Source organism: Mobula hypostoma, chromosome 8, assembly GCF_963921235.1.
Source record: "Mobula hypostoma chromosome 8, sMobHyp1.1, whole genome shotgun sequence".
NCBI classification, from domain to species: domain Eukaryota; kingdom Metazoa; phylum Chordata; class Chondrichthyes; order Myliobatiformes; family Myliobatidae; genus Mobula; species Mobula hypostoma.
The window spans coordinates 13,682,791-13,697,726 of record NC_086104.1 but is presented as its reverse complement, the minus strand read 5'-3'; the positions used below and the strand labels follow the sequence as shown (position 1 = coordinate 13,697,726).

The 14,936-nt window shown below is 44.4% G+C and overlaps 1 protein-coding gene across 4 annotated transcripts in view; it reads left to right on the top strand.

Annotated features, from left to right (window-relative positions):
- Window positions 1–14,936, top strand: part of smyd3 (SET and MYND domain containing 3) — a 1,006,799-nt gene that overhangs the window by 955,659 nt on the left and 36,204 nt on the right. The gene's annotated exons all lie outside the window — the stretch shown is intronic.

Here is a 14,936-nt window from a genome sequence, read left to right as displayed (position 1 = left end):
TGCAAGTTAACCTTTAGGGAATCCTGCACAAGGATTCCCAAGTCATCTTTGCACATCTAATTTTTGAATTTTCCCCCTTACAGAAAACAGTCAACACCCTTATTCATTTTACCAAAGTGCATGACCATACACTTCCCGACATTATATTCCATCTGCCACTTCTTTGCCTATTCTCCCAACCTAAGTCCTTCTACAGATATCCTGCTTCCTCAGAATTACCTGCCCCTCCACCTACAGTATCTTCTTATAGTCTGCAAACTTGGCCACAAAGCCATCAATTCCTTCATCAAAATCATTGATATATAATGTGAAAAGAATCAGTCCCAACTCTGACCCCTGCAGAATACGACTTTTCATTGTCAGCCAGCCAGAAAAGGCCCCTTTTATTCCCACTTTTTGCTTCCTACCAGTCAGCTAATGTTCTATCTATGTTAGTATCTGTCCTATAATAGTTATCTTTTTAAGAAGCCTCATGTACAGCAGCTTGTCAAAGGCCTTCTGAGAATCCAAGTACACGTAAATAGGAAATCCATTATTTCCTCAAAGAATTCAAGCAGATTTTTCAGGCAAGATTTCCGCTTAAGGAAAACCAGGCTGACTTTGGCCTGATTTGTCATGTGCCTCCAAGTATGATTAATCGGAGTGTCAAAGGTTACTGGGAGAAGGCAGGACAATGGGGTTGAAAGGAATAATTAAACAACCATGGTGAAATGGCAGAGCAGACTCGATAGGCCGAGTGGCCTAATTCTGCTTCTATGTCCTGTGGACAATGGACCTTTTTATTCTGAGGTCTTCCCCTTTCCATTTCAGTCCTGATGAAGGGTCTCAGCCCGAAATGTCGACTGTTCACTCTTTTCCATAGATGCTGTCTGACCTGCTGAGTTCCTCCAGCATTTTGTGTGTGTTGCGCAAGTAAGGTTTGAAGCTTTATTTCCCTAACTGCTAACTGGCTGAAATGCACAGGCTGATTTTCTCATGAAACACAAAGCAACAGGAGGAGAGGCGGGGACTTTCAATAGGCACTCTATCAGCATGACATCAAAATACAGGGAAACTAATGGAGGGCCTTGTGGCTTGATCTTACAAAGATCAATCCCTTTGTACAAGTCAGTGCTGGTCATTCACTTCGCAGTGGTATCTAACACAAGGTCACCCTTGCATATTTTTTGTTTCTACATCCCAAACATGCTTGAAGTGATGACAGATTAATGCCGTGTTTTATCAGGGTCTGCCTTTCAGTGTTCTCTTCAGAAACGTGAAGGCACGTTTTTTAACAGTGATGGACTATATGGCAGTGTCTGTTTGTGTTTCTGTTGGGTCATGGCCTTGGGATATTGTTCCTCTCTGCAGAAAAAAAAACCTGCTAACACCATTCCAATCACGACTGCCAAAGCCAAAAGAGCAGGTTTTTCTTTTCATCTATCACCTCTCGTTGCTGTTCCAATTTACGGTGATTGAAGATGTTCCATTGAGTATTAACCCACCCAACGCAAGTTGTGCTTCTAAAGCAAGCGCAAATCTTGCTTAGCGTCATCATCTTGTCATTTTCTCAGAAAGGATGTGCTGGCATTGGAGAGGGTCCAGAGGAGGTTCACAAGAAGGATCCTGGGAATGAAAGGCTTAATGCATGCGGGTCATTTGATGGCTCTGGGCCTGTACTCACTGGAGCTTAGAGGAGTGGGGGCACCTCACTACATGGATGGGAGGGGTATTATCCAGGTACAGGTTGATGGGACTCCATAGAACAACAGTTTGGCATGGACTAGATGGGCCGATGGGCCTGTTTCTTTGCTGGAGTGTTCTATGACTCTATATTGAAAGCCTAGATAGAGTGGATAATGAGAGAATGTTCCCTGTAGTGGGCAATTCTAGGACCAGAAGGCACAGCCTCAGAATACAAGAAAGTCTCTTTAGAACTGAGACAAGGAGGAATTTCTTCAGCCAGACGGTGGTGAATCTCTGAAATTCATTTTGCCATGGACAGCTACAGAAGCCAAGTCATTGGGTGTATTTAAAGCGGAGGCTGATATCCCAGAGGGGCTGTAAAACCCATGTACGGTACAACTCCATGACCAGCTGCCATTGCCAGGTTACCTTTTCTGACCGTCCTCCAGGAGGCCGAGGCTTGCCCTGCTGGCAGGAAGGTTCTGGTTTATGTCGCACTGTGGTGACTCGAGCTGACTTTCCGGTGCGGTGCTGGGGACATGCTGACCTGTCAAGTGCACTGTCCTTTGCAGTTGGTGTTTGAACAAGGCCCTGTCCACTCTACAGATGACACTGTTTGGAAGATTGGGATGCTTTTCTTGTCCTCTGGCCGATGTTTATCTCTCATTCAATACTAGTGGAACAGATGCTTTGATAATTAACTTTCTGCTCTTTGTGTAAGCATGCTGCATACAAATTGTCTGCTACGTTTTCTACACTAACCACAGTGGCAATTCTGCAAGAAGTGCCTGATCTGTGGCAAAGCACTAGACGATATCTTAAGCTCACTTAAGCCAATAGTTAATACATCCCTCTGTCCCTTGTGTAAAGACAGAAGTCAAGGTTCAGCACTGGTTTCTTGAACAAATACTTAGAGTGATGGTTGGGGCATCAGGAAGCAAGAAAGAAAGAACCATCAAATCATAAACATAAGAAGGTCTGCAGATGCTGGAAATCCAAAGCAACATGCAGAAATTGCAGTAGGATCTCAGCAGGTCAGGCGACATCCATGGAAATGAATAAACAGTTGAAATTTCGGGCTGAGATGCTTCTTCAGGACTGAAAAGGAAGGGGGAAGATGCCAGAATAAAAAGGTGAGGGCAGGGGAAGGAGGCTAGCTGGAAGATGATAGGTGAAGTCAGGCGGGTGAGAAAGGTAAAGGGCCGGAGAAGAAGGAATCTGATAGGGTGATGGGCAGGTGAGAAGAGGTAAGAGGCCAGAGAGGGGAATAGAAGGAAGAAGGAGGGGAGGGAATTACCGGAAGGAGAAATCAATGTTCTTGCCATCACTACTCAGGCGGAATATGAGGTGTTGCTCTTCCACCCTGAGGGTGGCCTCATCTTGGCACAAGAGGAGGCCATGGACCGACATGTAAAGCTTACAACCCAGGTAAAGGCTATTCAGCTTGACTCATCCAGACGGAGTATGTAGTTCCCTCATGTCTGAAATCATCTCAGAGAACTCCTCATAGGACATCGATCGTAGAACAGCCCAATGCAAAACAGGTCCTTCAGCCCACGCTTTTGAGCCGATCTTTTAACCTATTCTAAGATCAATCTAACCCTTTCCTGCTACATAGCCCTCCGTTTTTCTATCATCCATGAGCACAGCTAAGAGTCGCTTAAATACCCCTGATGTAAATGCCTCTACCACCACCCTGGCAGGTGCATCTACCACTCTCTGTGTAAAGAACCTACCTCTGACATCCCCCTTATACCTTTCTCCAATCAGCTTATCATTTTGACCCTGTATGTTTCTCCTTTCTCCCTTGTGTGCTTTACCATCACTTTCTGAACTCGATTACTTCTATTTTATCCCAGCCACGTCTTCTTCATTTCGAGAGGACGAGGATATAAAGAAAGGATGTAATGCTGAGCAACACACACACACAATGTAGGAGGAACTCAGCAGGCCAGGCAGCATCAATGGAACAGAAATGAGTACAGTCACCATTTTGGGCAGAGGCTCTTCGAAGGGACTCCATCAATGCTGCCTGGCCTGCTGAGTTCCTCAGCATTTTGTGTGTGTTGCTCGGATTTCCAGCATCTGCAGGTTTTTTTCTTGTATGTAATGCTGAGGTTTTATAAGGCATTCGTCAGACTGCACTTGGAGTATTATGTGCAGTTTTGGGCCCCTTATCTGCGAAAAGATGTGTTAGCATTGGAGAGAGACCAGAGGAGATTCACTCGAATGATCCAGGATTGAAAGGGTTAGAAGTCTTTGCTAGCTCTGGGCCCGTACTTGCTGGAGTTAAGAAGACTGAGGGGGAATCTCATTGAAACCTATCAAGACTAGAAAGAGTGGAAGTGGAGAGGATGTTTCTTATATTGGGGCAGAACAGGAACAGAGGGCACAGCCTCAAAATAGAAGGGTGTCCTTTCAGACGGAGATGAGGAGGAATTTCTTCAGCCATAGGGGGGGTGGAGCTGCAGAATTCATTGCTGCAGACTGCTGTAGAGCCCAAGTCTTTAGGTACATTTAAAGTGGAAGCCTTTAGGTTCTCGATTGGTAAAGGTTTTCAGAATGAATCAGGCCATTGGGCCCAACTTGTCCATGCTGACCCAGATGCCCTTCTAGCCTAGTCCCATATGTCTGTGTTTGGCCCGCTAAACCTTTTCTGTTCAGTTACCTGTCCAAGTGTCTTTCAGTTGTTATTTTATTGTACCTGTCTCAATCACTTCCTCTGAATCAGAATCAGAATCAGGTTTATTATCACTGGCATGTGACCTGAAATTTGTTAACTTAGCAACAGCAGTTCAATGCAATACATAATATAGAAGAGAAAAATAAATAAATAAAATAATAATAAATAAGTAAATCAATTACAGTGTACATATATTGAGTAGTTTTTTAAAAAACATGCAAAAAAACAGAAATATTGTATATTAAAAAAAAGTGAGGTAGAGTCCAAGGATTCATTGTCTATTTAGGAATCGGATGGCAGAGGGGAAGAAGCTGTTCCTGAATCGCTGAGTGTGTGCCTTCAGGCTTCTGTATCTCCTACCTGATGGTAACAGTGAGAAAAGGGCATGCCCTGGGCGCTGGAGGTCCTTAATGATGGACGCTGCCTTTCTGAGACACCGCTCCCTAAAGATGTCCTGGGTACTTTGTAGGCTAGTGCCCAAGATAGAGCTGACTAGATTTACAACCTTCTGCAGCTTCTTTCGGTCCTGTGCTGTACCCCTCCATACCAGACAGTGATGCAGCCTGTCAGAATACTCTCCACGATGCATCTATAGATGTTTTTGAGTGCATTTGTTGACATGCCAAATCTCTTCAAACTCCTAATGAACTTTAGCTGCTGTCTTGCCTTCTTTATAACTACATCGATATGTTGGGACCAGGTTAGATCCTCAGAGATCTTGACACCCAGGAACTTGAAACTGCTCACTCTCTCCGCTTCTGATCCCTCTATGAGGATTGGTACGTGTTCCTTCGTCTTACCCTTCCTGAAGTCCACAATCAGCTCTTTCGTCTTACTGATGTTTAGTGCCAAGTTGTTGCTGCAGCACCATTCCACTAGTTGGCATATCTCACATCCTCTCATCACCACCTGAGATTCTAACAACAATGGTTGTATCGTTAGCAAATTTATAGATGGTAATGAAGCTATGCCTAGCCACACAGTCATGTGCATATAGAGAGTAGAGCAGTGGGCTAAACACACACCCCTGAGGTGCACCAGTGTTGAACGTCAGTGAGGAGGATATGTTATCACCAGTCTGTACAGATTGTGGTCTTCCAGTTAGGAAATTGAGGATCCAATTGCAAAGGGAGGTACAGAGGCCCAGGTTCTGCAACTTCTCAATCAGGATTATGGGAATGATGGTATTAAATGCTGAGCTATATTCGATGAACAGCATCCTGACGTAGGTGTTTGTGTTGTCCAGGTGGTCTAAAGCCATGTGGAGAGCCATTGAGATTGCGTCTGCCATTGACCTATTGTGGCAATAGGCAAACTGCAATGGGTCCAGGTCCTTGCTGAGGCAGGAGTTCAGGCTAGTCATGACCAACCTCTCAGAGCATTTCATCACTGTAGATATGAGTGCTACCGGGCAATACATTAAGGCAGCTCACATTATTCTGCTTAGGTACTGGTATAATTGTTGCCTTTTTGAAGCAAGTGGGAACTTCCACCCGTAGCAGTGAGAGGTTGAAAATGTCCTTGAATATTCCCACTATTGGTTGGCAGAGGTTTTCAGAGCCTTATCAGGTACTCCATGGGGACCTTCTGCCTTGCGAGGGTTCACTTTCTTTAAAGTCAGCCTAACATCGGCCTCTGAGACAGAGATCACAGGGTCATCAGGTGCAGCAGGGATCTTCACAGCTGTAGATGTGTTCTCCCTTTCAAAGCGGGCATAGAAGGTGTTGAGTTCATCTGGTAGTGAAGCATCGCTGCCATTCATGCTATTGGATTTTGCTTTGTAGGAAGTAATGTCTTGCAGACCCTGCCAGAGTTGCCGTGCATCCAATGTCGCCTCCAATCTCATACAAAATTGGCAGTTCTGGCAGCTCATTCCACAAACATACCACTCTCTGCATGGAGGAGTAACAATGTATTCTGCATTCTATTCCTACCTTTTCACTGTACCTCAGTCCATATAATATTGTCATCATCGTTGTGTGCCGTGATGTATGACGGAGGTGACCAAAGTCTTTCCAGGACCGTGATTGTTCTTGGCAAATTTTGCTGCAGAAGTGGTTTGCCATTGCCTTCTTCTGGGCAGTGTGATTGCAAGACGGGAGGTTCCAGCCATTATCAATACTCTTGAGAGATTGTCTGCCTGGTGTCAGTGTTCGCATAACCAGGACTTGTGATATGCACCAGCTGCTCATACGACCATCCACCACCTGCTCCCGTGGCTTCACGTGACCCTGATCGGGGCACTAGGCAGGTGCTAGACCTTGCCCAAAGATGACCTGCAGATTAGCGGAGGGAAGGAGAGCCTCACACCTCCTTTGGTAGAGACGCATCTCCACCCTGCCACCCAACATGTAAGATAAATAAACAAAATAACTAAATTCCAATCCCTACATAACTTTCATAAACCTCCTGAAAGCCCTCCCCAAAAATGTGAAGAGCTCCTTAGAGGTCAAGTGTGAGGAGGCAGTAGTGTGAGCTGTGCGATTACTCCAGTCGAGTATGATGTTTCACCCAAAGGGTTATTGCCTTAATGGAGTGTGTGACTTTGTTTAATGTGGGGAGGCTGATGCATGGGCAGCCATCACACGGTCCGTGACAGGACTGGGTAACAATGGCATGGAATGAGTGTCATCATACCCTTCACTGCTGCAACCTTTCTCTGTCTTCACTGCTATTATGCTGTGTCATCATCTTCTGCCAGCTCCACCACTGAGGTCCTGGTTGGATCACTCTTTGTCTAGACATTCCCCTTAACCTTACCAATAAGCTCCAGACAGCATTGTTTTGGGACCCTAAGAGCTCACAAGCCTCTCCACCATGATAAGGTGACGATCCTCGGAGAAGTGACAATACACAATGGTGAGACGCCTAACAGTGTTGATATGCAGAGGGATCTTGGGGCCCAATTCCATAGCTCCCTGAAAGTGGATTCATGCATTGATAGGGTTGTGGCGTGCTTGTCTTTATTAGTTGAGGAATTGAAGTCAGGAGTCTGAATGTTAAGCCTCAGCTTTATAGACCATTTGGGCCACATCTGGAGCACACCATTAATTTCCTATCACCCTATAAGGAAGGACGTGGAAGATTTGGAGAGGGTACAGAAGAAGTCTACCAGGATGCTGCCTGGATTAGAGGACACGTGCTATAAAGAGAGGTTGGACACACTTGGGTTGTTTTCTCTGGAGGCTGATGAGAGATCTGTTCGAGGTTTCACAGTAGCTGTGTAGCACAATGTTTTACAGTACCAGTGGCCTAGGTTCAGTTCCCACTGCTGTCTGAAAGGAGTTTGTTCGTTCTCCCTGTGACCACGTGGGTTTGCACCGGGTGTCCTGGTTTCCTTCCGCAGTCCACAGACGTACCGGATGGTAGGTTAATTGGTCATTGTAAATTCTTCCGTGATTAGGCAGAGCAGCGCAACTCAAAGCGCCAGAAGGGCCTATTCCATGCTTTATCTCTATAAATTATAAATAAATTATGAGGCATAGATAGAGTCAACAGAGAGTCTTTTCTCCTGGTTGAAATGTCTGAAGCAGAGGGTATGCATTTAAGGTGAGAGGGGTTACATTCAAAGGAAATGGGCAGGGCAAATGTTTTGGTGGGCGCCTGGAATGCACTGCCTTGGTGGTGCCGAAGGCAGACATGATAGGAGGCTCTTAGACAGGCATGTGAATGTGCAGCAGATGGAAGGGTAAGGGCATAGTGTAGGCAGAAAAAGTTAGTTTAGTTGAGTATTTGATTACCAATTTAATACGTTGGGTACAACAATGGGGCCAAAGGGTCTGTTCCTGTGCTGTACTGTTCTGTGTTCTCCACTCAGTGGTCACTTCATGATCCAACTCGTGTACCCAATAAATGTTTCACTGAGTGTACGTTCATGGTCCCATCCACTTGGAGGTTCGGTGTGTTCTGCATTCAGAGATGCCTTTCTGCACACTACTGTTGTAATGCATGGCTATTTGAGTTACTGTCGCCTTCCAGTCAGCTTGAACCAGTCTGACCATTCTCCTCTCTGACCTCTCCCATTAACAAGGTGTTTTTGCCCACAGAGCTGCTGCTCACTGGGTATGTTTTGTTTTTCACTCTATTCTCTGTAAACACCAGACACTGTAATATGTGAAAATTCCAGGAGATTAGCAGTTTCTGAGATACTTCAACCACCCCGCCAGACACTAACACTCATTCCACAGACAAAGTCACTAAGATCACATCTCTTCCCCATTCTGATATTTGGTCTCAACAGCAACTGAACCTCTTGACCACGTTTGCATGCTTTCATGCACTGAGTTGGTGCCACATGATTGGCTGAGTAGATATTTGCATTAACGAGCAGGTGTACAGGTGTACCTAGTCGTAAAGTGGCCACTGAGTGTTAGTTCTCTTTGTGTGGTACCTGATTAAGAACGTGCCACTGAGACAGAAATGATTCCTCTCTTAAACTCATCATCGCAGGGCATAGGCCACTGACAGCTGCTCGCCAGAGTGCTCTCTCCTGGGCCAGTCTTTCAAGTTGTTCCCAGGTGTAGGCCACCATACATCTGCGAAGTTTAAAGGTTCGTTTATTATCAAAGTAGACAACTCTGAAGTTCTTCTTCTCCAGATAGCCACGTAACCAAGAAAGAAAAGAACGGCAGCACGATCTTCAACCCCTAATCCCCACTCTGCGCACAAAAAAAAAACAGACAAAAACAGAACAGGCACATCAAACCCACCCCCCCCCCACCAATTCTCCTCCTCCACACAAAAAAACGAGAAAGATTGGGTGAGTAAACACAAAATATTAAAAACTGTAAGACTGAAAAAATGTCCATAGTCCAAGTCCATATTCGTATCCATACCCAAAATGCAGAAAACCTGGGTAACATTCTCCGGGCACAGCGGCAGCCTCTCCCCTCTCTGACAGCAGAACGATCTCACCAGTGATCAAAAGGCAGTCTCCCCTCTCTGATAGAAGAATGATCCCCCAATGATCAAAAGTCAGGTAGCCAGTGCTCACCCTCCGCACTTGCCTTGATGTTTCAATCTCCCTCGTCGCTTTAACCACCGAACAATGGAAGCTTTAATTGGCAAAATGGAGTCAAACATCGGCTCACACCCTGTCCCGCTGTCTCCATGCCACGAGGTTCATGCACACTACCTCCCAGAATCCTCTCAGAGACCGCAAAGTGCTGAAACAACCAGATGATCTCCACACTGTAAATCACAGCCACCAATAGTTTCAGAATTACAGTCAAGATGAAAAGCAAACGTAAAAGACATAGAAGAAGTGAAGTAGATGGTTTCATAATCTATCCAGAAGATGTCGACCATGGGACCATCGTCGGCTGGTGCCATCTTGACTAGATTCTCCTAGGTGAAGATCCTTCCTCTCCCAAGGATGAAGCATTTGGAGCATCTGCTGGCATTTTTTGTTGCTCTGGATTTTTACGGGATGGGGTTGCTAGCCCCATGCCCAATCCTCCTCCTTTCACACCCAGATTTGAGACCATCCATGACAAAGTTATAATGTGACCACTTCTGTCTTAATGCATCGAGATTCAGCCCAGGCATCTGAGGGTCAACCCAGGCAGGGATTTGTAGGTCTATCCCTTCCAGGAAAAGGGTATGTTTATCAAATCCTCACTAAGTTTCAGGCCACACATTGAAAAGATATTTATGTTCGGAATGCATTCAGACATAACATTAATTGCAGTGGGAAGGGTGAGTTCGTGTAAACATTTGTGCAGTAACTGCCTCTTAGTGTCCAGACTGTTTGTTAGTCCACGGGAAGCTTTTAGTACCGCTAACACCTGCTCAGAATTTATTGGGCCAGGGTTTGCTGGTTTTAGCCGGCAGTTCTTTGCAGAACCACTGGCACTCTCCAACGGATGCGGAGATTCTGAATTTACTGGCCAAGCTCAGCTCCCTAGTTCCCAGTTGCAGTCTGCCGGGTACAGCAGCTGAGCGACCTGCTGTTCCAGTGGCTTCTGATACAGAAAGCAATCACCTGAACAGGGATTGTACGTCTGCAGGGTAAATGGGAAAAACTACATTCAATATTCTGTTTACGCAGAAAGAGATCAAAATTCAAAGTAAGCTTATTGTCGAAGTATTTATACATTACCATATACTACCTTGAGATTCATTTTCTTGCGGGCATTTACAGGAAAATAAAGAAACACAATATAATTTATGAAAGTAGCAAAGACTGACAAACAAGCAATGTTCAAAAGAAGACATATCATGCAAATAATACAAATAATAAATAATAATATGAAAATATGGCCAATTTATTATTATGGATAGATGATACATAATAATGTTCAGAGAGTTTTAAGGTGATGAGCATGGCAAGTTTTTACACAGGGAGTTTACTCATTTCTGTAGATGCTGCCTGGCCTGCTGAGTTCCTCTAGCATTTAGTGTGTGTTTCTTTAGATTTACAGCATCAGCAGGTTTTCTCATGTTTACGATTTACACAGAGAGTGGTAGTGCACTGTGGAGTGGAGTGCCCGGACTGTGCTGCCAGGCAAGGTGTGGACACTGTCACAATGATGGTATTTAAGGGAGATTTAGGTAGACACAGGAACAGGGAAGAAATGGAGGGAAATGGATCCTGTGTGGGCTGATAGGTTTCATTTAATTTCAGAGACATTGTGAACTGAAGGGCCTATTTCAGCCATGATAAAATGGCGGAGCAGGCTTGATGGGCCAAATGGCCTAGTTTTGTTCCTATATATTATGGTCTTATGGCCTACACCTGACTGTTCCATATTCTATAGAACATAGAACATGGAACAGTTCAACACAGATACAGACCCTTTACTAAATAAACAAATCCCTTGTGTCCACGCAATATCCATAACCTTCCATTTCCTGCACATCCCTGTGCCTCCTTAAGAGCCTTTTGAATGCTCCTATCACATTTACCTCCATCATCACCTCAGGCAGCACACCCACCACTCTCTGTGTAAAACTAGCCCTGCACACCTCCTTTGAAGTTTCCTCCTTCTCACCCTCTGGTATAAGACAATGTACCCTGCAAAAAAAATCCTGGCTGTCTACTCTATGTACGCATCTCATAATCTTATAACCTTTAATCAGGTTCCCCTCAACCTCTGCCACGCCAGAGAAAACAACCCAAGGTTGTCCAGCCTCTCCTGATAGAACATGTCCTCTAATCCAGGCAGCATCCTGGTAAACCTATTCTGCACCCACTCCGAAACCTCCACATCGTTACCACCGAAACGGAACGCAATACTTCAGATATGGCTGAGGGAGATTTTTATAAAGCTGCAATGTGGCAAGAAACCACAATCACCTGATGAAACCCCATGGGAAAGCTCGGAGAACCTAAAAGCTGCACCAACACCATATCTTAAAGTCTTTAATTAATGTAATTTACAGTATTTTCTAAATATTTCTGCTCTTGACAGCTTTGGAAGGCGGAGAACTGAGTGGTGCTTTGACAGCTGTCAGAGTCTCCTGGTGATTTTTGTGGACAGGGGTTACTTTGGCCTTGCTTCAAGACTCTGGGACATTCCATACCCATCAGACCAATTGGTTTGGGGAAAAGGGAAATCTGTGAGGCTGAGATCCCCATTCAGAAAAAAAGAGTAATTTAATCTCAACCATTTGAGGGTTATTGATTGTTTATGAGATGCAGAATAGATTAAATTTTGAATGGGATGTTAAATCAACGCACATTTTTCCTCACAAAACAGACGTAAAAGATCCCAAAGGGGATATACTGAAGAAGGACAAGGACCAACCTTGATCAATGTTGTCTCCTTGAAAATCAGCACGTGAACTATTGTCTGGCCAAGGCCCCATTATGGGAACTTGCTGCCCACGTGGTGCCCGTCATGTTTCCACATCAGAACTGCAACTACTCTTTAGAAGAGATGTTGTTTCATTATTTTATCACTGGGTTTTAAAGCACTTGAGGTTGTAAAAGGCATCATATAAATGCAAGTGAATGCACTGAATACTGAATATTGGAGAGAGTGGAGACAATGAGTTCAGTGGTGGGAGAGTCTAGGACCTCAGGATAAAAGGTGATCCCTTTAGATCAGAGACGTTATTACATTGCCACAGAATGCTGTGGAGGCCAAGTCATTTGGTACATTGAAAGCAGAGGTTGCTAGTTTCTGGATGAGTAAGAGTGTTAAAGGTTACAGGAAGAAGGCAGGAGAATGGGGTTGAGGCGGAAGAACTTGCGGTGATTAAATGGTGTATCAGACTTTATTGGTTAAATGGCCTAATTCTGCTCATACGTCTCGTGGACTTAATAGTGGTTCTTTCCTTTCTAACCATACTGTTTGGAAAATGTGTAGCTCAGGTCGTTGATGTTTGAGTTGAGTTGTTCTCGAATCTTGGCAATTTACTTGCAAACATTTCATCACCATACGAGGAGACGTCATCAGTGTGCGGCTGAATGTCTGCAAATTGCAAGTTGCTTACACGCGTGGGGTGAGTCGGCCAAGTGCTGGTGGGGTGTAACACCAAAGGTTTTAGCACACGATACTATTCTGTAACTTATCGGCCCCTATTATTTCTCTGACTGGTCACTCTCCATGTTAATTAGAAAGGGGTGCTGATTACATGCTGTCTAATTGACTTACTATCCATTGGAGGTGAAACAGTCCCCTCACCTTCTTCAGCATTTTTATAACAGCTTCTGGGACTGATATTCTCATTTCATGCTTAATGTAGCTTGGTGTCAATAGTTCTTTGACAGCATTTCTGTGAGGATCTGTGTGATGGTTCAATGCTTTGAAGGTGGTGGATAATTAAAAGGTCAAATGTATAACCCTATGTAGGCACAGGTGCAATAAAAAAAACTTACTTGCCACAGCATCAGAGGCACCAAGTATCATATAAGTAACATTCATGGGAGAAAAGCAGAAAGATATGCACATTTTTTACAAATAAGAACACAAAAATAAAATCTATTTTAGTGTTGAGTGATCAAATCAGTCAAAAGAACAGAGAAGAGTACAGCACAAGCCCTTCAGCTCACAATGTTGTGCCTAATCAAATATGTTAGTAATTGATGGTCAACTAAACTTATCCCTTCTGCCTACACAATGTCCATATCCTTCCATCTTCCTCACTTTCATGTGCCTCCCATTTCATTTGAAATGACCCCCTCTCACCTTAAATGCAGGTCCTCCGGTATTAGGCATTTCAACCCTATACTGTCAGTCTACCCTATCTATGCCTCTCATAATCTTATGCACCTCTATCAGATCTCCCCTCAGCCTCCACTGCCCCAGAGAAAACAAGTTTGTCCAGTCTCTCATTATGGCACATGCCCTCTATTCCAGGCAGTGTTCTGGTAGAACTCTTCTGCACTCTCTCCAAAGCCTTGACAACCTTCCTGTAATGGGGCGACCAGAACAGTATGCAATACTCCAGATGTGGCCTAACTAAAGTTCTATAAAGCTGCAACATAACTTCCTGACTTTTGAACTCAATGCCTCAACTAATAAAGGCAAGTATACCGTATGCCTTCTTAACCTGTGTGGTCACTTTCAGGGAGTTATGAACTTCAACCCCAAGATCCCTCTGCTCATCAACTCTGTTAAGGGTCTTTACATTTGACCAGCCAAGGGGAAGCAGCACTTCACATTTGGCCGGGTTAAACTCCATTGCCATTTCTCCGCCCATATCTGCAACTGATCTATATCACGCTGTATTCTTTGCCAGTCTTCTATGCTTTCCACAACACTATCAATCTTCGTATCATCTGCAAACTTACTAATCTGCCCATCTACCATCCAGGTCACTTATATACAAGTGGTTCCCACAACTGATGGGCTCACTTTAAGAACTCTTTATCTTGTTATTTCATGCTCATTATTTATTACTATTTATTTATATTTTCATTTGCACAGTTTGTTGTTCATTGATTCTGTTTACAGTTACTATTCTATAGATTTGCTGAGTATGCCCGCAGGAAAAAGAATCTCAGGGTTGTGTGTGGTGACATGTATGTACTCTGATGATAAATATTACTTTGAACTTTGAACTTTGACCACAAACAGCAGAGTCCAAATACAGTTCCCTGTGGAACACCATTAATTTCAGACCTCCAGCTAAAATAAGTCCCTTCAGCTGTTACCCTCTGCCTTCTGTGGGCAAGCCAGTTCTGAATCCATTCGGCAAATTCACCACGGATCCCATGCATCTTAATCTTCTGGATGAGCCTCCCGTGAGGGACCTTGTCAAACACCTCAATAAAATTCATATAGACAGCATCCACAGCTCTGCCTTCATTAATCACCCTTGTCACCTCATGAAAAAACTCAATCAAGCTAGTGAGACACGACTTGCCCTGCACAAAGCCATGCTGACTCTCTCGAATTAGGCCGTGGTTTTCCAAATGCTCATAAATCCTATCCCTAAGAATTCTCTCCAGTAACTTCCCTACCACCGATGTGAGACTCCACGATTATTCCAGGTTCCCTTCTTGAATAATGAAACAACAGTAGCTACTCACCAGTACTCCAGGACCTTGCCTGTGGCTAGAGAGGGGATAAAGTGTTCTTAGTGTTCTTAAACTTCGAGAAGAGAAGCCTAGGTCCTGAGTGCTAAAGAAGTGTTCTGA